Source organism: Ursus arctos, unplaced genomic scaffold (assembly GCF_023065955.2).
Source record: "Ursus arctos isolate Adak ecotype North America unplaced genomic scaffold, UrsArc2.0 scaffold_21, whole genome shotgun sequence".
In the NCBI taxonomy this organism is placed as follows: domain Eukaryota; kingdom Metazoa; phylum Chordata; class Mammalia; order Carnivora; family Ursidae; genus Ursus; species Ursus arctos.
Window position 1 is genome coordinate 33,467,226 of NW_026622886.1, and position 24,093 is coordinate 33,491,318.

The 24,093-nt window shown below is 37.9% G+C and overlaps 1 long non-coding RNA gene across 1 annotated transcript in view; it reads right to left on the reverse strand.

Moving 5' to 3' along the window:
- Positions 1–24,093, reverse strand: part of LOC113256233 (uncharacterized) — a 194,873-nt gene that overhangs the window by 63,631 nt on the left and 107,149 nt on the right. Inside the window, exons 7-8 of the long non-coding RNA XR_008960797.1 lie at positions 13,423–13,600; positions 7,223–7,323 (exon numbers count right to left, since the gene is read on the reverse strand). This is a non-coding gene — a long non-coding RNA (uncharacterized LOC113256233). The remainder of the gene's footprint in view (positions 1–7,222; positions 7,324–13,422; positions 13,601–24,093) is intronic.

Here is a 24,093-nt window from a genome sequence, read left to right on the forward strand (position 1 = left end):
TCTCCAACACCTTTTCCTTATCTCTGTCTTCACGGGTGCATAATCATCACTGAATGCATATCCTTGCTCATGAATTTAATCCCACATGATCAACATTTGGCTGTGATTAGCATTTCTACTGTCGGTTTATCAAGACACCAATGGGGCAACTTAATTCTCTTAACTGCCCCATGCAACCGTCAATCAAGTCTGCATATATTTATTGGGTGTCCTCTGGTACAAGATCTTGTGCTTTGTCCTGCAAAAAACTTCTCTAACTTCATCTTTTCCTAGAAGTTGACCCTCTTCTGTATTGTTATTACTATTACTATCACCATCATTATCATCATCATCATCATCATCGTTATTAACTTTTAACTAAAAATCTGCTACAGAGCATAAGTTTTATCAGAACACATTTTAAAGGAGACAGTAAACTATTTGAGAGCATAATTAAGGCTTGAAAGTGGGGCTTTGCTCACCTCCTTTCATTTCAGAGATATTTTTCTTCCTTCTTTTTTGCTCTGTCATGCTGACTCCAGCAGTTTCACCAGATACCACAGACTAATGGCTGTGGGACTGCTGCCAGTTGCCCTGTAGACATGTGCTTCCCATCGGCATATCTTTACTCATTATTCTGTTCTTAATATCATTGTGCAAAGAATCTGAAGATTACGAAATAACAAGGTTTTCCAATATGTTGCTGTGTTTAAACATGTGATAAATTAACAAGGGGATAGTGCAAAGAAAGCATTTGCATTTAATTTCCATTCAAGGCACAGAGCTAAAACAGAACTAGAGAGAGAAAATCATTTGGTTTATTCTCAAGAGTTTGGGTGAGCGCAAAACTAAATCAAGCTGAACCACAACACGGTAGGATTTATTAAAACTGCATGACCAAACAGTAACACCCTAAACAGTGAACCAAACTGCTTTCTTCCCTCTTTACAAACTGTCACAGCAGAGATGCAAGATTTTAATAAATCTAGTGAAATAGCACAATGAGGAAGCATTTTGTATGCCAGTGTCCCCTAGATACATATTTGTTAAGGAAAGTTTTCATTAAGAAAAAAAGTTAGTGAGAGTTACACAAGAAAAGAAGAGGAGAAATTTTGATCTTATACCAGTTTTTTCACTTAATCATCTTGGTCAATTCCCATATTGTGCAGTATCCCTTTTGCCATCTGTAAAAATATTACAATGAAATAAAACTATCTTCCATGGTGAAAATGAGAGGTTTTCTGAGGTGACACTTATATAGCATATTTAACTTTTTAAAGAGCTGTTTAAAAAGAAGTATAGGAAGAATAAAGTGGATTTTCCGATCATGTATTAGTAATTCAATTGGAAAATCAACATTTCTGTAGATAGTCTGCATGGGATTTGTTGGATAGATATTGCTGTTTCGCTAGAACTAGGCACAGGTCCAAGAACAGAGATTTAAATCTTAAATATGAAACACTCCTTTGTTTTGCTTTTCTCATTCTTTGCAAAGCTCATTTTGTAGCTTTAAAAATATTTACTCAAGGGATACTATCCTCAGAAACTATAACCAAGAAGTTGCCAACTTGATATTATTTGAGGGGATGCCAAAAATACCCTTGCAAAAAAAGTCTCCCCATTTCCTCCTTGATGCCTGAAATCTAACAATTGTGATTCACTCAGTTGTACTGATGGTTGACATCTTCCTATAGGCGAGCAGGGGAGGAAGAAAGTATAACTGCTCAAATAACCAAAAGATCACTGCACTGTACTATCATTCTGCCGATATATCTCCATGTTATTCACAAAGTTATTCTGATGTTTTCAAATGGTTTACTGAAACCTAGCTATATCATCACTATACTGTGTGTACCTAAACTTATTGAAAAGCTATTTCTTGCAAAGTCCTTGGATGAAGCTGAAAGGATGTTGGCACCCAGGGTTTTGAGCAGAGCAGAGGAAAGAAAGCAATGCTACCCACTATACTCCCCCATACACTGGATATCCTGGGAACAGACAAAGAGAAAAATCTGATTGCCTTTCAGTGACCACTCATTTGCTTCTAAATGCTCATGAATTATATTTTGGAGAATCCTTTTTAGAATTTAACCAGACAGTTCTCTCTTTAAAAAAAACTTTGGACACTGACCCATCACAGACACTCTCTGTTTCTCCATATCTCTCCTTCTCTCACTCTTTCATTTTCAGTGGTTACTGAGAATTTCAAAGAGTTCTAAAATGAACCTAAAAAGTTTCTTCAGCATCCTTTAGACATAAATTGTTAAGGCTTTAACATCTGAATTCATCTAAAGTAGGCTGTTGTTTTCTCTTTACATCTTAATCTACAATAAACTATATTCTTCATGTTATTTAATAAGTACTTTCTCATTTTAAGATCACTGTTTACGTCAGAGAAAACAGAAGCAAAACAGGAGTTAATTAGCTCTGCCTTCTTTTGTCAACTATTATCATCTACTAACATAACCACTTTCCCCCAAATTGAGGGGGAGAAATGAGGTCTTAATAAATCTTATAGGATTGACTCATTCAACTACATGCACATATAAATTTGATTTTTAAATGCTCATCAATAAGGGAATAAAAAAGAAGTAGTGGCCAAATTTTACATCATTCTGAAGGCACAGATCCTATTATTTGGAGAAAAATATTTTATTTGAAATCTAGGTTCTGGGCACAAACGAGTAATAGGAAATTTTCTAAAATTATCTTGATGATTGTAACTTCTCAGGTCTCATTCAAAAGGTCTCATAAAATTATTTTATGTAAAAAAGTACTGCTGTAACAAATACTTAAACACATAGAAGGAGATTTGGAAGTGGGTAATAGATAGTGGCTGTAAGAGTTTTGAGGTGCTAGAAATATGGATGTGAAGGGTGATTCTGGTGAAGTCTCAGACGACGATGAGGAGCATGTTATTGGAAATGAGAAAGCACAAGGGGCGGGTTCACCCTGCAGAGCCATGGGGATGACACTGCCAACCTAGTGGGTCTGGAAGGTGGGACATTGAGCCAAAAAAGATTATTCTCAAGCCTTCAAATACAATGAAATTTGTCTTGCTAGATGTTGGACTTGCTTGGAACCTATCACCCCTTCCTTCTTTCTTGTTTCTTCCTTTCAAATGGGAATGTCGCTCCTCTGCCTGTCTCATTATTGTATTTTGGAAGCACATAACTTGTCGAGTTTCACAGGTTCACAACTGGAGAGGAATTTTGCTTCAGGATGAATCATACCTCAAGTCTCATCCATATCTGATTTAGATGATATTTAGATGAGACTTTGGACTTTAAAACTGATGCTAAAATAAATTAGGACTTGAAGGGCTGTGCCTATGGAATGAATATACTTTGCATATGAGAAGGACATGAGTTGGGGGGGTTAGGAGTAGAATGCTCTGGACTAAATTATGTCCCTCTCCAAATTCATATATTGAGGCCCCAAACCCCCAATGTGGTAGTATTTGGGATAGGCTTTTTGGTGGTAACTAGATTTACTTTTTTTTAAAGATTTATTTATTTATTTGAGAGAGAGAGAGTGCACATGCATGCAGGAGTGAGAGGGGCAGAGGGAGAGGGAGAGGGAGAGAAAATCCCAAGCAGACTTCACGCTGAGCTGGAGCCTGACACGAGTCTGGATCCCACAACCCTGAGATCATGATCTGAGCCAAAACCAAGAGTTGGATGCTTAACCAACTGCACCATCTAGGTGCCCCTGGAAGTAGCTAGATTTAGATGAGGTCATGAGGGTGGGGCCCTCTAAGAAGGAATACCTGAGAGCTTGCTTTATTTCTCTCTTTCTCTCCATGCACTAAGGAAAGACCATGTGCAGACACATCAAGGTAACTGTCTGCAACCCAAGGAGACAGCCCTCACTAACCAGACAGTGACCCAAGCTGGCACCTTGATGTTTGACCTCCGGCCTCCAGAACTGGAGCAGTAAGTTCCTGTTGCTTAAGCTGCCTAGTCTATAGCATTTTGTTATGACAGCCCAAGCAGACTAATACCAGCACCAAAGTGTTATTTCTTAGGATTCTTATGCTTTTCCTCAAGAAAGAGAGCTAAAAACTTAAAATGATAGTGTTAAAAGTCAACGGTTGATAAAAAGAGATTCATTTATCCTTGAAATAAGTAAATTAAATAGCATGTTTCCCTTACGACACAATAGTTACCTACAAATTTCTATACCATTCCTTTTTGTTATCAACAGAAAAGTAAAAACTACAAAACTAGTAGTGATTGCTTTTTCCCTTCACCAAAGGGACTTTTCATTTATCTCTGTCTCTCCAGCTTGTTCACGGTTCACTGGGGCATGAAAATCTGATAAAATTCAAGAAGGGATAGCAAAACCTAACTTTAGTATTTTCCTGCTGAGGTTGAGAGTGCTTTGCAGACCCCAGGAAGATGACAATCTAAGTGGTAGCATCAGAAAGGACACCTCACTTTACCCCCTCCTGAATTCCTATCTCTGGCAGGGCAGTAGCTCTAGAGAAGGTACTGACTAAGAAATGCGAGGTAGGTTGTCCTTCATACTTGAAAGGAATATCTCTGAAAATCAGTTCATTTATTTCCTACATCAGCTTTTCGTAGATCATAAAACTTTATTAGAATCAGTTTCTTTTTAATCCCCTTAAGCTAGAGATCTTGAGGTATTGACAACTTACCCAAAAAATGGACCATACTTAAATATTGTTAATAATTACATATGGAATAAATATATTGTCATGTAGCTTTCCCCACTCAGGTTTTCCTTTTTAAAGAAGATAGAGTATTTTGGAACTATGGAAATACTGAACACCACGGGATTTTGTTGTAATTGTTTTTTAAATGCTTATGAGAGATTTCACATGATTTATGCATAAATAGCTTTGGGTGTTTTCTAAAAGCTTAGTTCCAACATCATGGTTGTTCATTCATCCTCTTACGAATGGCTTTGGTACTACGCGGTCTCAACAAGGATGCTAAATCAGTTTTAGAAGAGATCTATGGTGATGTCCAATATGGTACAATGTTGAATACAGGTTAACTCAAATGGACATGAGTATAGGTGGATCCTGGACTAGGAAGAAGGGGATTACTGAGTAGTTGTCGAGGCAGAAGGAAGTAAGCAGAAATTCAGTTACCAAAACAAGGATCAAGATATGAACATGGGCTTCACCATAAGGCAGAAATTCACAAGGTCATAGTGGGGCTGGTGTTAAGGAACCATCAAGTTAAGTCACCTGCTATGGAAACACAGGCCTTTGAATCACTCCTGTCTTAACTCAGGATTGACCTCAGAGCCCAGGTGTAGCTAAGCCAACAGGAAATGATAAGAAAGGAGCATAGGATGGGTTGCAAAGCAGGCCCTGACTGCCCTAAGCTTTCATTCAGTGATTATCGGTCCAAAATTTCAAATGAACACCCACGTAAGGATTTAGTCTGAGCTCTGCTTAGCACCAAAACCAAAGGAGAACTTCATTTTATGCTCAAGAAAATATATAAAATATATGTTCATGTATTTGACAAACGTATTGAGTGCCTACTCTTGTGCTCAGCACTCTGCTATGGATAAAGTGATGAGTAAGTCAGAAAGTACTTATACTACTGAGAGAGTGGAAGAGACGGAGCTAGAAGGGAAAAGCAGAGGACAGATCACACAGGGTGTATAGGCCACGTTAAGAAGGTTTCTTCTAAATGCAGGGATCTTTAGACGGATCAGTGATTGGTTCTTTTTGTTTGTTTGTTTATTTCAGGAAATATCACTTGGCCACCGAGGGGAAAGTAGATTGTAGAGGGCAGAACAATGAGATAGATTGAATTATTTAACTTAGCACACATTGACATTTGGAGATTGTTGCAATGATCCCAGTGAGAGGTGTTGGTGCCCCAGACTGGGTTGAATGTAATGGGATATCAAAAACATTCTATTTACATATTTAGAGGTAGAACTAAGAGGATTTGTTGAAAGATGGATAAGTGAAGTAAGGAAAACAAAAGATGAATCCAAGTTTTTGGCCTAAACAATTGGATGGATGGAGATACCACAGTCAAGATGGAGAAGAATAGTGGAAGAGTAGGTTTGGCAGAAAATAAAGACGGATTCCACGTGTAATATATAAAATAGAGATGCTAGACATCCAGAAGATGGTTGGGGCTAAAGAGAACTTAAAAGTATGTCCCAGTTTTCTTCCTAGTTCTAGTCTAACCTTGAAATGTCATTTAAATTTCTCCTATTTATTCATCAGTAAAATAGATATTTTAAAAATATGTTTAAAATAGAATTTGCCACATATTTGTTAATGCTTTAGAATCCTCTCTAAAATCTATTTCCCTAAGACATCTGAAAATGTGACATGGAAAATCTTTGTTTTTATAAAAATAACTAGTGCAATGAAGACCAAAGCATAGTCTCCTTATAGACTTCTAGTTAAAACAAAGAAAATCATAAAAATTAATTATATTACTTAATGCTAATATGTATTTCTTATAAAATTAACTTGAAGTTATCGGACAGTTTTTTTTTTTACTGGAGTTGAAAGCATATTTTCACTTTAAGACAAAAATAGTTACTGCCAAAATTAGACAGTTATGGATATATAGCAGAAAATAAACATTTGAAAACAGTTTGGCATATGCCTATGTCCCAAATTTATACAAGCTCTGAATATATCATACCTCCTCCTTAAGACAAATACAAAGTTTATGTCGAATTATTCTTTCTTTACAAAGGTGCCTCTATATTTAAGCCCAGATTTGATAATATATATACTTCCCATGTGTAATAATGAATATTCATATGAATCCTGCCAAGGAGGCTATAAAAGAAATTACATCATTCTTTTTTTTCCCTTTTCTTGCCTCATGAGATTTTCCTCTAATTGACCACATAGAGATAAGAGTAGCCTGGTTGAGGCATGTTACTCGATTTGCCAAGATTGATTTAACAGCTCTAGCTGAGAGGCGGCTGCCTCCTCCCTCTCTTCCGCCTGTTCATTGACCCATTGTAGAAAAGTCGGCCCCTACCCAGTGCCTGAGACAACGGAGATCAGCTTTCACATCTCCCATGTGGAAAATGGTACCATTTCTATTGATCAGTACTGAGTGAAATATAGTACTCTAGAAAGCTAAAAAGCCCTCTTATGCTGGTAAGGAAGTTCTGCGGTGTTTGAATAAGTGGGAGGGAGCATGAAAAATGTTAACATGAAGAAATGCCTGCCCCGAATCATGTGGCAGCCATCACAGACAGCTCGTGTGATTTAACTTACCACACACTTGACTCAAGGGAATTCTCCATTCACCTTCTTTTATCACACGATGAAGCCACTTCATCGACACATTATGACCATGCATTCCTTATTCTCTTTTCCTGTGATGAAAAAGGTATTTCTTCTTGGTAAAGAAAACAGAGATTCTTTTGAATAATATGTCCTCACTTACTCTTCTCTTGCTGTAAAATGTACTGTGTTTGTTTACATATTAACCTGAAATAAAGAAATTTCTGGAAGGAAAGTACTGCTCTATCTAAGAATAACATTCATAGATACTCCTGCTTCAAAAGTTTCTAAATTATTTAGGGAGTCAAGTTTTAATAACCAGAAATACTCTAAAACTCAAAGTCCTATTTTAATAGAACAAATTTTTTTTCTAAATACTGAATTAAAACTGTACTGGTATTACACACAATCACATATGATGAGCTTAGAGAGATTTACCTATTGCCGTTGTCAGGATAGATCACAGGGAAGTTTATAAGATTCATTTCATGGTACCTTAGAGTGGCCTGAGGCCCTGAATAGCAAACAAAGCTTTTCTGTTTACAGAGCTTCTATCAAGATGCACTGTTATCTTTGTGGTCCCGGGACCAAAATGGTGGGGGAAATGGAACAGGGCTGACATGGGGCAATTTTCCACCCCACCTTCTTTCACAATCACTTACATCCACCTCTCTCTTCCCCTCTCACACTACAGTTCCACTTTGAATAATCTCATTCATTCCTCAAGATTTACCTGCTGCCTGGGGCACCTGGGTGGCTCAGTGGTTAGGCATCTGCCTTTGGCTCAGGTCATGATCCCAGGGTTCTGGGATTGAGCCCCACATTGGGCTCCCTGCTCAGTGAAGAGTCTGCTTCTCCCTCTCCCTCTGCCCCACCCCCTGTTCGTGCTCATGTGCGTGCGCGCTCTCTCTCTCTCTCTCTCCCTCTGTGTCAAATTAAATAAATAAATAAATATCTTAAAAAAAAAAAAAAGATTTACCTGCTGCCTATGTATTAATTCCCAAATGTGTTGGGGCACCTGGGTGGCACAGTCGTTAAGCGTCTGCCTTCGGCTCAGGGCGTGATCCCAGCGTTCTGGGATCGAGCCCCACATCAGGCTCCTCCACTAGGAGCCTGCTTCTTCCTCTCCCATTCCCCCTGCTTGTGTTCCCTGTCTCGCTGGCTGTCTCTGTCAAATAAATAAATAAAATCTTTAAAAAAAAAAAAAATCCCAAATGTGCACCTCTAGATCTTTCTCCTGCACTCCAGGCTCATATATCTGACAATCTATAACTCATCTCATCCTGGATCTCCACAGGCAACACCAGCTTAACTTCACCAAAATGGGACTCATTGTCTTTCTCTCTCCAAACCCTTCTGCTCCTGTATTCTCTATGACATGCAACATGCCACGGCTCATAGAAACCCAGGAGACATCCCAGACTCCAAATCCTTCCTCCACCCACATCTATTGTCTGACTGACTGAATCCTGTTGGTTTGAAATTCTGAACATCTCTGTATCCAACCCCTTACACTAAGCTATAGTAATAGGATTTGCACCTATGGATACAGTTAGGCATAAAAAGAGTATGGCCAGGTCCGCTTGGGGGCAACAGAGGTTGGGAATGCCATCATGGAGGGGGTGATCTTCAGCTAGGTCTTAAAAAGGAGGTAGGTATGGAGGCCATCCCAGGCAGTGGTGGCAACATAACCAAGGACTGGACAAGACAAAATTGCGAGCCTTTCAGTATGACTAGGACACAAAGCTAAGTGTTATGGGAAGAACCTCGCAAGAGTGGAAGGTGAAGCAGTAGGCAGGGCCTAGGCAGCGTAGGTTATTACAGAAACTTAAGCAGAGGAACAGTAAGAGCAGACCTGACTTTTAGAAAGCTCTCTGGTGCAGGATGGAGGGTAGATGAGAGAGGGGACAAGGCTAGAAAAGGAGGTTGTTACTATAATCCGCACGACAGGAAGACCAGTCTAAACTACAAGGGATAACAGAAAGAGGCAGTGTTGAAAACCTCTGATCTGCAGAGTAAAATATGGTCCATACAGCCCTTAGTGTTATGACCTCTGAGCAGCTAGCTTACCTCTTCTCTCTCCACCCTGTGCCTGGCCCTCCACCTCCAGCCATGGTAACTGAGATAAGTCTCCCACACACACTGAGTGTGCTCTTTTTACCTCTGTGCCCTCTGCTTTATATATTTGCCCTTCCCCCCACTCTTTTCCCTAAATGAGCAGCCATCACCTCTTCTAAGAAAAATTCTCTGATCCCCCCTCAAATCCTAAACCTCCTTCCCAACCCAGCTCATCCTATTCCTACCTCCTCTGCTTTCAGAATCTTCCCACCATGATGATCCTCTGAACATTAACTGCACCCCTTTTCTAATCCAATTACTCAGTGCTTAACACATATGAGCTTCTCTTTTTTTTTTTTCTTTCTTTAAAGATTTTTATTTATTTATTTGACAGAGAGAGACAGCGAGAGAGGGAACACAAGCAGGGGGAATGGGAGAGGGAGAAGCAGGCTTCCCATTGAGCAGGGAGCCCGACGGGGGGGGGGGGGGGGGGCTGGATCCCAGGACCCTGAGATCACGCCCTGAGCTGAAGGAGACGCTTAACGACTGAGCCACCCAGGCGCCCCTGAGCTTTCTTTTTAATGTACTTTTCATCTAGGTGGTTTTTAGTTCTTAGCTCCACAATTAAATTCCAAACTCCTGAGGGCAAAATCAATATCTTTCTGATATTTGTTTGTTTGTTATTATAGGGGAGGCAAGATACATCTATCATCATACCTGACTATACATTGTACTTAACAAATAGTTTAAAAATCTTATTGATTTAATTATCTTTTCTCTCTTACGCTTACACACACACACACACACACACACATTTTTAACTCTCTTAATTATTTTGGATATTTGATGTCTTCATAGTCCACATCACAAAAGTAGATTGCAGGTAAGATCATGTTGTAATGAAATTCTTTCCCATTCTTTCATTAACATGCATCCAAAAGTCTGTTCAGGGTCTAAAATGGATATATGCTATACTGCTATGGACTGAATTGTGTCTTCCTGAAACTTCTGTGTTGAAGCCCAAATCCTCAATGTGACTGTACTTGGAGATGGGGCTTTTAGGAGATGATTAAAGTTAAAAGAAGTCATAAAGGTAAAGTTCTAATCTGATAGAATTGAAGATACAAGAAGAGGAAAATTCTCTTTTTCCCTGCACATACATGCTCCAAGAAAACGCCATGGGAGAGCACAGTGATAAGGTGAACATCTGCAATCCAGGAAGAGAGCTCTCACCAGACCCTGACCATGCTGACACCCTGATCTCAGACTCCCAGCCTCCAGAACTATAAGAAGATACATTTCTGTGGTTTAAACTGCCTGGTCTATAGGATTTTGTTACGGCAGCCTGAGCGGACTAATATATCTACCAAAGCTAGGGCTGTCAGAAAGTTTTGGCATTAAGCATTCCAGGTTGCGCAGAGCCTCTGAGGCTCCTCGTGAGGAGTCCATTTGAAAAATGATCCTGGATGTTACATGCCATCATATTTTTTTCAATCCAGCAATTTACAGCTTATACATTCAACATAGATAACAACAGATGATGCAGTCTTAGATGAGATAAGCAAAATTTTAAGTGTAAACTCTCAGGTAGTAGTTAATGAAAATTCTTGAGAAAAAAAATGAGAGAAAATTCTTGATAAGGCAGTTAATTCAAATGTACTCTCTCCGTGAAGGTCAGACTGTGGTTTCATTCTCCCTAAATGACGGCAAACGATTCCTAGTGGGTAATAGGACATTTTGTTATGTTCAAGATATTGTAAAAGAGGCCAGAGTTCTGGAATACCATCACAGATATCTAAGACCACACAGAAAATGAATGATTTTGGAAAGCCAGAACTCCATCTCAGAGCAAATTAAAACTATTCTCTTGGGTGTACCCACAGGGAAAAAGAACATGAAAGGAAAGACATCGTTTTCAAGTTTTCTTCCTATGGACCAACTAACTTCTTGGTATACTTGTAGAATTTCTAGTGCAAAGGTGTAGTAGAGGTTATCTAGTCACAGAGAACAGAAATACTCCCTCACATCATGTACTGCAGTAGCCTTCTCTTGAATATGCCCACAACAAACTCCTTAACTCCCACTGTTGAACACTAAATCTTTGGATCTTAAGTTTAACCAAAACATGTTTAAAAAAGAGAACAACCTCCTTTGGCAAATTCCTCTGAAGCAGGATAAAATGATAATTATATGGCTGTTACATCTCCACAAAGGCCCTTCAAATATTTAGAGAGTGCAATAACAGTCATGCCCAGGTTAAACATAGACTATTTCTTCTCTGCCCTCTTGGTCCAACTCTTTTGTATACACACTTAAGTTAATTTTTTAGTTTTATCACAGTGAGGAAAAATTAAGCCTCTAAATTATTGCTTTAATAAATAAGACTATGAAAATGATAAATAGCTTTTACAATTGTCAGTAGAGCTCAGCCCTTTTTTTAAAAAGTAAATTTGCAAAGAAAAATTAGAAATATGCCATTGGCTGCCGTGGAAGAAAGGAGAGTCTCACTTTCTCTTCTTTAGAGTTTTCCTTGATCATTAATTACTCAGATCGGCTGCAGAACAACTCAACATGAGGGGTGGGAACAGAGGAAAGAATGAAGATCCCCTGCAAAGTGAACGCATGAGTTTACTGTCCCGCAGGATTCTCCAAGGAGTCCAGGAACTGAAAACGGTTAAGAATCACTGAGAGAAAAAGCCTTCAATAAACCGGAGACTCTAGAATGAAAAGGGTTAAATGTATTAAGTCTCGCCGCATTGGTTTGGAAATAGAAATAAGGAGATTTCATTGGACTTTCAACCTCTGTAGACAATGGAAGGTGTTTGTTCGGTTAACTGTTCTAAAAACGACTTCCTGACAAGCAGTGGGCTGCAACACTTGCTCACAATAGTCTACATTTCCCACACAAGCCGCTGAGAAAATCCTGATTTCCGTGGACTGTTTCTGAGGAGTGCCATTATATTACAGTCGAGAAAAGGAGTGGGAGGGAGGAGGAAAACACTGCTTTCAATTCTCTTACAATCTATTTTTAACACGCCTGAGAAGGTTTTGAGCTATTAATGTAATGAGGCTAGATTCAAAAACAAAAAAGAGCAGTAGGGCAGTAAAGGCCCAGCGTGGGGGGGGGGGGTGATGCTCATTCCTTTAGGATGCCAACAGCTGTTTCAATATCACGTGGATGTTTATAATAATCATCACCATACATTTAATCGGAGGAAATCTTGATAAAAAGCAAGTGTGTTATATGAATGAGTTAGCTTTTCCCCTGATAATATTTTTTCATGGTCTATGGTGGTGTATCATAATTCTCTGCTGCCCATCCGCTGAATTTTATGTTTTACATGCTTACTGGGGGAAAGTTCTCAATCCTCCACCCTCATGGGGCTCCAGAATTTTGGGTGTTTTTTTTTTTTCATGAAAAATAAAATCTATAGATTTGATCACCATGATTGAGATTCAGGAATGGTACTGCATGCTATAATGGTCAAAGAATAGCTTAAGCTAGTGTAGCATCATTTAAGGTCAATTTTATGACACCGTTGTAGCTATATAGTAATGCTCCGATGTTAAATTTCAAAATGGCAATGCAATCAACAGCCTTGAGTTAGTGGAAAGCTGAGAACCTTAGTCATAGTAGTTTTTAATTATTTTTTGCAAATTCTCCCTTTCTTCATTTTCCAGAAGACCAGCATGCCAACCTTCCTACTGGTTAACTAAACAGGTATTAGATATGAAAATTATAATAGGAGTAATAGTAGTAGTAGAAAAATATAATAGTATTAATAGAAGTAAAATAGTAGCAGTAGCAACAGATTAATACCAGCTGAATTTGTTAAACATTCAGTGATGATCCAATACTGAGCACTTTATAAAAGACATTTCATTTAATCCTTGTTTTGTTTTTTTGTTCCATTTACAGATGACAAAAGTGAGGTTCAGGAAAGTTAATTACTTGAAAGGCAATACTGCTAGTAAGTGGTAGAACTGAAATTCAACTCAAATTCATCTTACTCCAAGTCCTCATGTTCTTAACTCCTATGAAACTACTTTCAACCATAGTCCTGGTATACCTTGTGAGTCACAAGAAACTTCTATCAAGCAAGATAAACCACTTTCTTCTTAGAAAACCTTACCTCGCACTGGGACTCAGAATTTACTGCTCAGCCTCTCTAGTCTTCCATCTGAGGTGAAGATGGAAGGAAAAAAGAGGGTAGGCGAGTGGAGAAAACACATCATCCAGTGGCTCTCATTCTGCATAGCCAGCATCTTCTTTTTTTCATGGTCATCTTAGTCTTGAAGCTATCATTCAGTCTACGAAAAGAAACTTCATGCAATTACTCCAGCTCCTCTGAAAGGAGTTTAATAATCTGCCAAATACCATACCATCCTACTAAGTATGGTTACTGCTCCGATTGTATCAGCATACTGACTGGTACCCTATAGAATAGAACAATGACATTTCTTCTTTTTTTTTTTTTTAAGATTTTATTTATTTATTTGACACAGAGAGAGACAGCCAGTGAGAGAGGGAACACAAGCAGGGGGAGTGGGAGAGGAAGAAGCAGGCTCCCAGCGGAGCAAGGAGCCCAACGCGGGGCTCGATCCCAGGACCCTGGGATCACGCCCTGAGCTGAAGGCAGATGCTTAATGACTGAGCCACACAGCACCCCAGAACAATGACATTACTTAACCAGGATTTATTTATTAGATTCTTTAATGTACCTTTATCATAAGTGTATAGGTACAATAAAATAATTCATTAACATATCTTAAAAGAGGCATAACTTGAACTCATCTTAAAGTTCAAAAATAATTAGAAATGGAAATAACTGGCAACACTTTAACATGAGAGAAAGGATGATTTAAAAAAAAATGAAGGTTGCTCAGATTCGTACAGAACTTAAGGAATTGATGTCTCGGTTGTGAGTCTCAGTTGTTGTACGCAGTCTGTCCCCAGATTCCTCAACTCTCAATTCTCTCTGTTATACCCAGACTCAATTCTCAACTCTCAGTTACTCCAGTTTCTCTTCTTGACCCACTTGCCTTCTGTTTTGAACCGTCTTCTGCCTACAGATCCTATGCTAGGACAAAATTATGATTACTGATAAATGGACAATCTCAACAATATTAAAATAAATAAGAAAAAAAAAAAACCCTGCACTGTCTATGTCTAGTCAACAGAATTTTTAAAAGTTGTTTTATTTTTATTAAAAAAACCCTATATATTTATTTTAAATAATTTGAAAAATACAGACAATATAAAGAAAAAGCAACCATATTCATAGCTGGAGATAACCACTATAAATTTTTTCTGTACTTCTTTCTGATATTCTTCTATGTGTATATTAATTCACTCACTCATTTAACAAAAATTATTGAATACCTACTGTGTGCCAGGCAATGTTCTGGGTGTTGAGGATACAGCAGTAAAGAAAACAGGCAAGAAATTTCTGCCTCATGGAGCTTATATTCTAGTTGGGGAAGAGAGATGATAAACCCCCAAGTGAGCAAATTGTATGGAATATTAGAAGATGACAAGTACGTTGGAGAAAAATATACAGGAGGAAAGGGATAGGGTGTGTTGATTGTCATTTTAATTAGGGTAAGTCAGACACCAAGAAGGTGACATTTTAGCAAAAGCGTAAGAGACAAAGTCATACAGATATGTCACAGAACAACTTCAAACTAACATGAATACAAAAATAAGTCTTTATTTCTTGCTCATTTTTGTTGGTGATCTGTGGTAGCTTTGTTTCAGGTAGCCATCATTGGAGTAGTTTTCCTCTATGTATCTCTTATTCTTCTCCCGAGATCAGTGGGATTATTGAGGGCTTGTCTTTTTCATGACAATGCCAAAGCCCAAAAGGCGAAAGCCACAACTCAAACTTGCTCCACACCTGCTAACAGATCACTTGCCAAAACAAGTCATATGGCCAAGCCCAAGGTTAAAGTGCAGAGAAGTACTCACATGGAAAGGTAAAGATAAGGGAATAAAGTGGATCATTTTAAACAATATCTAATGTATGACAGTCCTCCCTACTTTGTTTACAAATATTCATATTCCTCTCATATGCAAATAATACTTGCACCCCATGTCAAATCCCTCTGCCCAAATCTTATCCATTAATAATATTAGACTCCAAGTCCAGGATTTCATGTGCCTCCTCTTAATTCAGACCCATGTTCTAAATAGACAGATTATCTCCCTTATCTCATCCAAAATATAATAATGGAACAAGGATAATATATATAGTCTAGTCCCACTGGAAATGGGGAGAATGAGAGGCCCACGGCAATCAACAGTCCATTAGCAATTCTTGAAAGCCCATATAAGTGTATTGCCATGTCCTTCTGAGGAAAGATGTTGCTTGATTTGGCCTAAATCCCAATTCCTGGAAGTTTCTGCCTAGTCCATTATTCTTGAGAACTGTTGACAAAGCCCTCTGTGGATGAGGTCGAGATCTTTTCTTTTACATTCTCTTCCTTGGCCACTTCTCAAAAGAACATTGGAGAACACACCAGTCTGTTTCCTGCCTACAGAAAGTTGAGAGGTGACTTTTATATCTCACATAGTCTTAGTCCCTGTTAGTTCAGGCTGAGGTTATTTTGTCAATACAATTTCTCCAAGATCTACGTTTTTGATTCCAGCCAAGACCATTTGTCAAAAATCACACCCACAGTTCTTTTTGAGACACATCTTTCTTTCTAGACTCAATTATCTGTATTTCAGGCATGTCAGCTTCTGTGAAGCATACTTAATGCAATATAATAAGAACCATTTATTTCTCAATCATAAGTTTGCAGGTCACTGAAGCAGCTCTGCTTCATCGTGCAGATTCACATTATGGGGTAGCTGGGGTGACTACTCCATGTATCCTCTATTCTCCTCCTGGGACCAGCAAGCTATTCAGGGGTCATATTTTCTCATGACAATGGAAGAAGTGCAAGTATGGCTTCCAAGTACACCCTGGAAGGGAATGAAAGGGTGGGAAAGGCATGCAGATACTTAACCTCCTTAGCCCCAGATTTGGCAAATCACTTCAGCTCCTGTTCCACTTCACCAAAACTACTTCTGTGTGGGGCGCCTGGGTGGCACAGCGGTTAAGCGTCTGCCTTCGGCTCAGGGCGTGATCCCGGCGTTATGGGATCGAGCCCCACGTCAGGCTCCTCTGCTGTGAGCCTGCTTCTTCCTCTCCCACCCCCCCTGCTTGTGTTCCCTCTCTCGCTGGCTGTCTCTATCTCTGTCGAATAAATAAATAAAATCTTTAAAAAAAAAAAAAAAAACTACTTCTGTGGGCCCACATAGCTGCAAAGGAGCTGAGAAATCTCTGGCTGGGAAACTGCTTCCCATCAACTCTACACTGGGAAAAGGGGCTCAAATCTTTGGAAGTTAATGAGCCTTCTCTGCTACAATGGAGAAATGTTTAACTACCTACCCTTATATAAGAGAACACATAATAAGATACGTAAGGTTAATGATGATATGGTGACTAACGTAATATAATAAGATTTTAAAAAATAAAATATAAATAAAATAAAATATGTAAGGTATGATGTCACTTCCATGATCTATAGAGAGAGCTCATTTGTGTATATAGTTCTAGATCTAAATGAATTGAGAAAAAACTCTGGAATTATATATTAATGCTGGTTATCAATGCATAGTGAGGCTGCAGGTAGTTTTACTTTTTCACATCATACAGATATGAAAGATTTATGGTTTTCAAAATTTAGTATAATTTTTATGATGAGAAAATAGTAATGTACTACAAAAAGCTCAAATAATTTTCTTTTTTAGAGCATGGTGACATTTGCTGCTTTCTCTGAAGATCTATAGTAAAGCATTGTCATTCGTTTTTTTTTTACTTTTTCCTTAAAAAAATTTCATTCTGAAAAAAAGTACCCATTTTTAATTTCTGTCATCTCTTTGGGAAAGATGGTCATGCTTTGATTTTTGCTCTGCCACTGATCTTGGTTATTCTTTTGAAAATTCTCACAAAACCCTACATTACTCTGGATATACTGATAGTTGAGGGCATTGCCTTTTGGTACACAGAAAGAGCAGGGATAATAGGTTTTTTCCCTGTCATTTTATAAGGAACTATTTCAGGTGGCCTTGGTGTCAAGTCCTATGTCAGCAGATATGTTCCCAAGAGACAGAAGAGTTCAAGGCCCATGGAAATTAATGCTCTAATCTTTCACTGGTAGGTCTCTATTCTGAATAGATTTTCATTGACAAATAACCACTGTCATCTTATATTTGGTCATTTCTACTCACAGAAGAGACTGACTGTGTATGGCCCATTCACTTAAGTTTTTTCTCATGAGGGTAATTTGTAAACTATACTTCAAGCATTTCCTTTATGAATGATTTCTTAGGAGTGAAACTGAAGGCTTCCATCATCAGAAGCCTAAATAAATCACAAGTTTTTTGGTTTTATTCCATATTTTATTGTCTAAATCTAATTTTTTAGACCCAGTCTTATTTTTCTGTCCCAGAACCCTTGCCAATGATCTCCTATAAGACTAATTCTTTACAGACTATATTAAAGTGTGGGGGTGGGGCAGGTAGGGGTATAAAACAAATTAGCAGCAGTTTCCTCAAGGAGGTTAATATCAAATTGGGAAAATAAAGCATATGTAGAAAATTGCTTAGAAGTTTTAATAATATGATTATCAATACAGTCACATTCCATGTGATACAAAACCAAGAAATCTCCTTCATGGAGCTCCCAGTCTCCCAATTATCCAAAATCTTGGATGTTCACATAGTACAAAAGGAGATCTGTCTTCCTTCTCTTCCCTACTGAAGAGATCATTTATATCTGCAACAGCATAGTGGCTAATAATATGGTCTCCAGACAAGACTGCCTGGGTTTGAATTCTAGTTCTGTCACTTTCTAGATTGAGTAATTTTCTACCTCTCTTGGCTTCAGTGCCTTACCTGTCAAATATGTAAGTGAGAACTGAATATGTCAGTTCACATAAGAGCTAAGAACAGTGCATGAGAGTAAATGCATAATGAATGTCAACTATCAATAGGTTGCTTCTAGCTGCCACATGGTGTTATCGTTGAAACTTGTCCTCTCAAGTATGACAGATGAAGCTGCCTACTCTACAATGATCTACCACTAGCTATTACCATGCAGGTCACCTCAGTTCTCTAGTGCAGGACTATCCTACTGTCTCTAAGTGGTTAAGATTAGCAAAGGATGTCCCACACTTGGGCACCCAGGATTGTAGCTTTGACTTATCAGCTCTCTAAAGATCCCTCTCAGTCACCTCACAGAATAATGGCCAGCATCCACAGTGCTTGATTAGAAATGGATCAGATAGTTACTCTTCAAACTACTACCCCTCTCCCTTTCTACAAGTGATCCATGCAGAGAATTCAGACAGCTATTTTTTTTTTAATCACCAATTCATGACACATGAAGGATGTGATGATAACCCTCTTTCCCTGGAAAACAGGGTTACTCACAAATCCTGACAGAAGATCATTAGCTCCTTCAGGCTAGGGAGACTTCAGAATGGGGCTGCCATCTGTGATGCAAAGGTGACTACTCCCTAAAGAAGTCTCCCTAAAGATACCCCTTTAAGCACCCCACACCTTCATTTATGGAGTGAGAAGCAACTAGGTGGACTGTCTTTGATGATTCTACTATCGTGTTCCCTCTCATGAAAAGAAACAAAAAACCCACAAAACTCAAGTTTAATCTCTGGCGAGGCATATCACTACCATAAGAAAAAAACATTTATTTATTAAGTACTTATAATTTATTAATTTATATATAATGTATAATTATTTATTACTATTTATTTATAAGTACTTATAATTAACGACTTCATAGGTGTCATCTCAGTTAATCCCACCACAGCCTTCTGAAATAAGCATCATTATTACCCTGCTTAGAGAAAAGGAAACTGAGAACATAAGTAACTTAAAATTATATAGCTAGTCAGCAGCAGAGATGATATTCAAATGCCATAATCTGTCTACTTATCCAGTCTGAGACACCCACAGAGTAAAGGAGTGGGCCTAGTCTATTAAAATTAATGAAAAATGGCTTCCTTCACAATTAAAATATATTTTGAGAGAGGAAGAATGATGGCTTAGGAGAAGGTGGCCATTAGTGCTGAATGTAACAGGTATTACGTATACAGAAAAGAATCCATGTTCATTTGAGAAACTCAGGTTGAATTATAAAATTAATTCAATGATTTCCATAGATGCTAAAAAATATGCTTTCTTCTCCTTAGGAAAATTATTTGAAAAGAATGAGTGAAAATAATTAGCCTTGAACTAGAGATGGTAATAGTTGTCCACCTGCCCATAGCCTCTTCTAAACAAGATGTTCTGACCAAAGCCTCCAGGACTCTGTTTGAACCACATGCCCTGCCTTCTTCCCCTGCTCACAACTGCTGACCCAGAGATGAGCAACTGATCTGAAAGGAACCAGTCTATAGGTTAAAATGGATCAATCAGATATCCACTCTTAAAATTTGAAGAACTATGGCAACAGAACCAATTGCTAATTGAGTCACATTAACAGTAGAACACAAGAATAAAGACCCATGTATTCCAGCTGGAGTGACACTGCTCCCCACTCTTCCAAGGGAAGCCTAATCATTTAGTTCCGACAATAAACTCTTTATTCAATTCTCACAAGAGGTTTCTATTCTTGTAACCAAATAATCTCTAAGAGATCATTTACTATGCATCTGTTACATATCAAGGCCTATAGTATCCTAAAAAGCACCCCATTGTATAGGGTCTCCTCTTTCCACTTAAAGATGAGAAAACTTGAGTGTCAGAGAGAAAAAATATTTCCAAAATCACAAAGCAAGAATATGACAAGCCTAAGATTCAAACCCAGGTCTATCTGTTTCCAAAGCAATAACCTTGCTAATACATGTTCAAGTATCCATAATCATACTTCTTGTATATTTACTATATGTAGTATTGTCATTTATTATATATGATTATATATCATATGGTATATTAAATAAAAGTAAACAATGCTTAAATTGATGCTAACATGACTTAACGAAATTATACCTTTCCCAAACCATATTAATCCAACAAGAGATTTTTCTTGCATAATAATAATCCACAGTAAATGGAATTTAAACTTCTATTTAGAATTTAAAAATCTGTGAAGAGTATTGCTCCCACCCCTTCAACGACAACAACAAGATGCCAAGTAACCTGCAAATTCATAACTTTCATGAGAGATCTGAGGTCTCAGGGCAACAAATGACCTCAAAATATAAAGAAACACAGGAGATAAGGAGTGAAGCTCTTGCTTTTCTAGGGAAGACACTGGGCAACATATAAGATGTTAAGAAGAAAGCATCCAAAGTTTTTAGCAAATTGCTAAAAGCCACCTGTAATCTATTCAGTATTAGAGTCTGGAAACCCTAGGAGCCATAAACACAAAGGGAATTTTCATCTACTCCAAGGCTCTTCTCCAGAGACATCATCAGGTACTCACAGGAAAGATTTGGGACAAGTAAAGAATTAGGAAAAAGCCTTTCTTCTAGAGAAGGCCCGAAGGAGGGAAATATCCACTGGAACAATGGATTCTTCTCCTTATCTTCCCTTCCTTATATCACTGAGAGAAGATACAACAAACCCTGTCACTCTTGGATAAAATGTCAAGACCTATTGCAGATGGGGAAAGGAAATAGAAAAGAATTAATGCCAGGAAGGGCAGGAAGTCACCCTAGGCTCACATGGTTAATGATCTGCAGGTAGAGGAGGGAAAGCATCACTGAAAAGTTTCCTACCCCCAAACTCAGGGACAGAGCACTTGCCCATGATTGTGGCTGAACTAGTACAATAGAGAATGGCCTGTACGTTCACCCAGAACAACTAAGCTAGCAAGCACTGAGTAATAAGTAACAGCAGCCTATTGCTGGGAGAGGGACAAGAGCCTGGAAAGACACCCTGTCTGAGGCGCAGGCACAAAGGGAAGACCTAAAGCTGAAGGTGGAGCAGATATTGAGAAGATTCCTCAACAAACCAGCCCACCCTAAGGACAAGGAATTTAAAGCTTATACTGTGCTGAGGGTCACAGCAGCAATAAAACCACATCCAGCTCAACCCCTGATTAGACTGACTCAATATCCCCTCCCTTTCTAAAACCAAGCAAGAAAAAAAGGTAGACATTTCCAAGCGCAAATCATAATATTTTCAGTCTCTACTGTACTACCTTAAATGCCCAACATTCATACAAAAAATATAAAACACAAAAAAGAAAAAAAAAAACAAATTGTGAAAAAACAAAGCAATTAACAGAAATGACCTAGATGTTGCAATTATAAAAGAATTTAAAATAGGATTAATACGTTAAAAGCTCTAGAGGAAAGAGTAGACAAGATGTACAAACAATTAGGGAATTTTGGCAGAGATGAAAACTATGAAACAAAACAAATGTAAATGCTAGACATAAAAAATACGGTAACAGATATGAAGTATGCCCAATGGGCTAATCAGCATACTTTTTTTTAAAACATTTTATTTATTTATTTGACAGAGAGAGACAGTGAGAGAGAGAACACAAGCAGAGGGAGTGAGAGAGGGAGAAGCAGGCTCCCCGCTGAGCAGGGAGCACGATGCAGGGCTGGATCCCAGGATCCTGGGATCATGACCTGAGCCGAAGGCAGACGCTTAACCGACTGAGCAACCCAGGCGTCCCAGGTTAAATATTTTTAAATGCCTAGGTACATCATACTCAAACTGATGAAAACCAAAGATAAAGACAGCTCTTGAAGACAATAAAAAATGAGCACCATATTACATAGAGATTCAAAGATAAGAATTACGGCAGATTTATCAGAAACTGTGTGAGTCACAACTAATGAATCATCGAGCCTTACATCGAAAACCGGGGATGTACTGTATGGTGACTAACATAATATAATAAAAAATCATTATTAATTAAAAAAAAAAAAAAAAAAAAAAAGAAACTGTGTGAGTCAAACCCCAAGCATAATCTAGAATGACTATTTTAAGGTGCTGAACACAAAATAACTGTCAATCCATAATTCTATACACAGTGAAAATAACTTTCAAAAGTAAAGGAGAAATATTTTCTGAGACAAAAAAAAGAGAATTTATTTCCAACAGAAACAATTTTTAAGGGAATTATTTCAGTAGAAAAAAAGAATGATACCACAGAGAATTTAGATCTATACCAAGAAATACAGAGATAAGGAAACTGAATAAATGGAGATACATACATAATTCTTTTTCCTTAATTTTTACTTACTCTAAAAACTGTTTAAAGCAACAATAGAATCAATGTTTGATGTGTTTATTGCATACATAAAAGTAAAATATATGACAACAGCTCAAAGTATTGAGAAGGGCAAAGAATACACTGCTATACGATCCTTCCACTTCATATAAGGTAATATTATTTGATGGTAAGCTGAAATTGCTTAAAGTGTATATTTTAAAATCTAAGGCAATCAATAAAAATTTTAAAAGAGGTATAAGAAATAAGCCAGTAGTGTAGATAAGATGGAATCATAAAATTCAATGTTTAAAAGGAACAGAGAGGGGCTCCTGGGTGGCTCAGTCAGTTAAGCGTCTTCCTTTGGCTCAGGTCATGATCTTGGGGTTCTGGGGTCCTGGGATGGAGCCCCCATGTTGGGCTACCTGCTCAGTGGGGAGTCTGCTTATCCTTCTCCTTCCCCCTTCTGCCCCCTCCGCCTCCATTCATGCTCTCTCGCTCTCTCTCACTTGCGCTCTCACAAATAAATAAAATCTTTTAAAAAATAAATAAAAGGAGCAGAAAAATAAAAATAAAACAGGAAACAAATGGAACAAATAGAAAACTGCTACCAACAAGGTAGATTTCTATCCAATCATATTAATAATTATTATTAAATGTAAATGATCTAAAGACATCAATTAAAAGAAACTATCAGATTGGATAAGAAAGCAAGACCCTACTATAAAATCCACTTTAAACAGAAATCCATGATAGGTTAAAAGCAAAAGATGGTAAAAGATATATATACCATGAAAATACTAATCAAAATAAAGCTGGAGAGGACTCTATTAAAATTAGACAAAGTAAATTTTGTGACAAGAATATTACCAAAGATGTGGAATATTATATTATCAAAAGAGGGTCATATCACAGGAAGACATATCTTAAATGTGAATGTACATAACAAAAATGCTTCAAAACATATCAAGCAAAACTTATAAAAGTGCAAGGAGAGAGAATTTTTAAGGCAGTGAAAATATTCTGCATGATACCATAATAATGGATGCATGTCACTATGTATTTGTCCAAACCCATAAATGTCCTACACCAAGAGTGAACTGTAATGTAAACTATGAGCTTTGGGTAATAATGATGTATCAGTGTAGGTTCACCAGTTATAACAAATGTATCCTCTGGTGGGGGATGTTGATAATAGGCGAAGCTGTGGTTGTGTGGGGGACAGGAGTTATATGGGAAGTCTCTGTATCTTCCCCTCAATTTTGCTATGAACCTTAAACTGTTCTACAAAATTGATTCAATAAAAAAATTTTAAGTGCAAGGAAGAATAAACAAATCCACAATTATAGTTAAAGACTTTAACAATCCTCAATCAATAATCAACAGAATTAGTGAATCCAAAGTGAGTCGAGATACAGCTGACATCATGCTTAATAGTAAAAGACTGAATGCTTTTCCCCTAAGATTAAGAAAAAGACAAATATGTCCACTTTCACCACTCTTCCTCAGCATTATACGGGAGGTCCCAGGCAGAGCAATAAGGCAAGGAAAAGAGACAAAAAG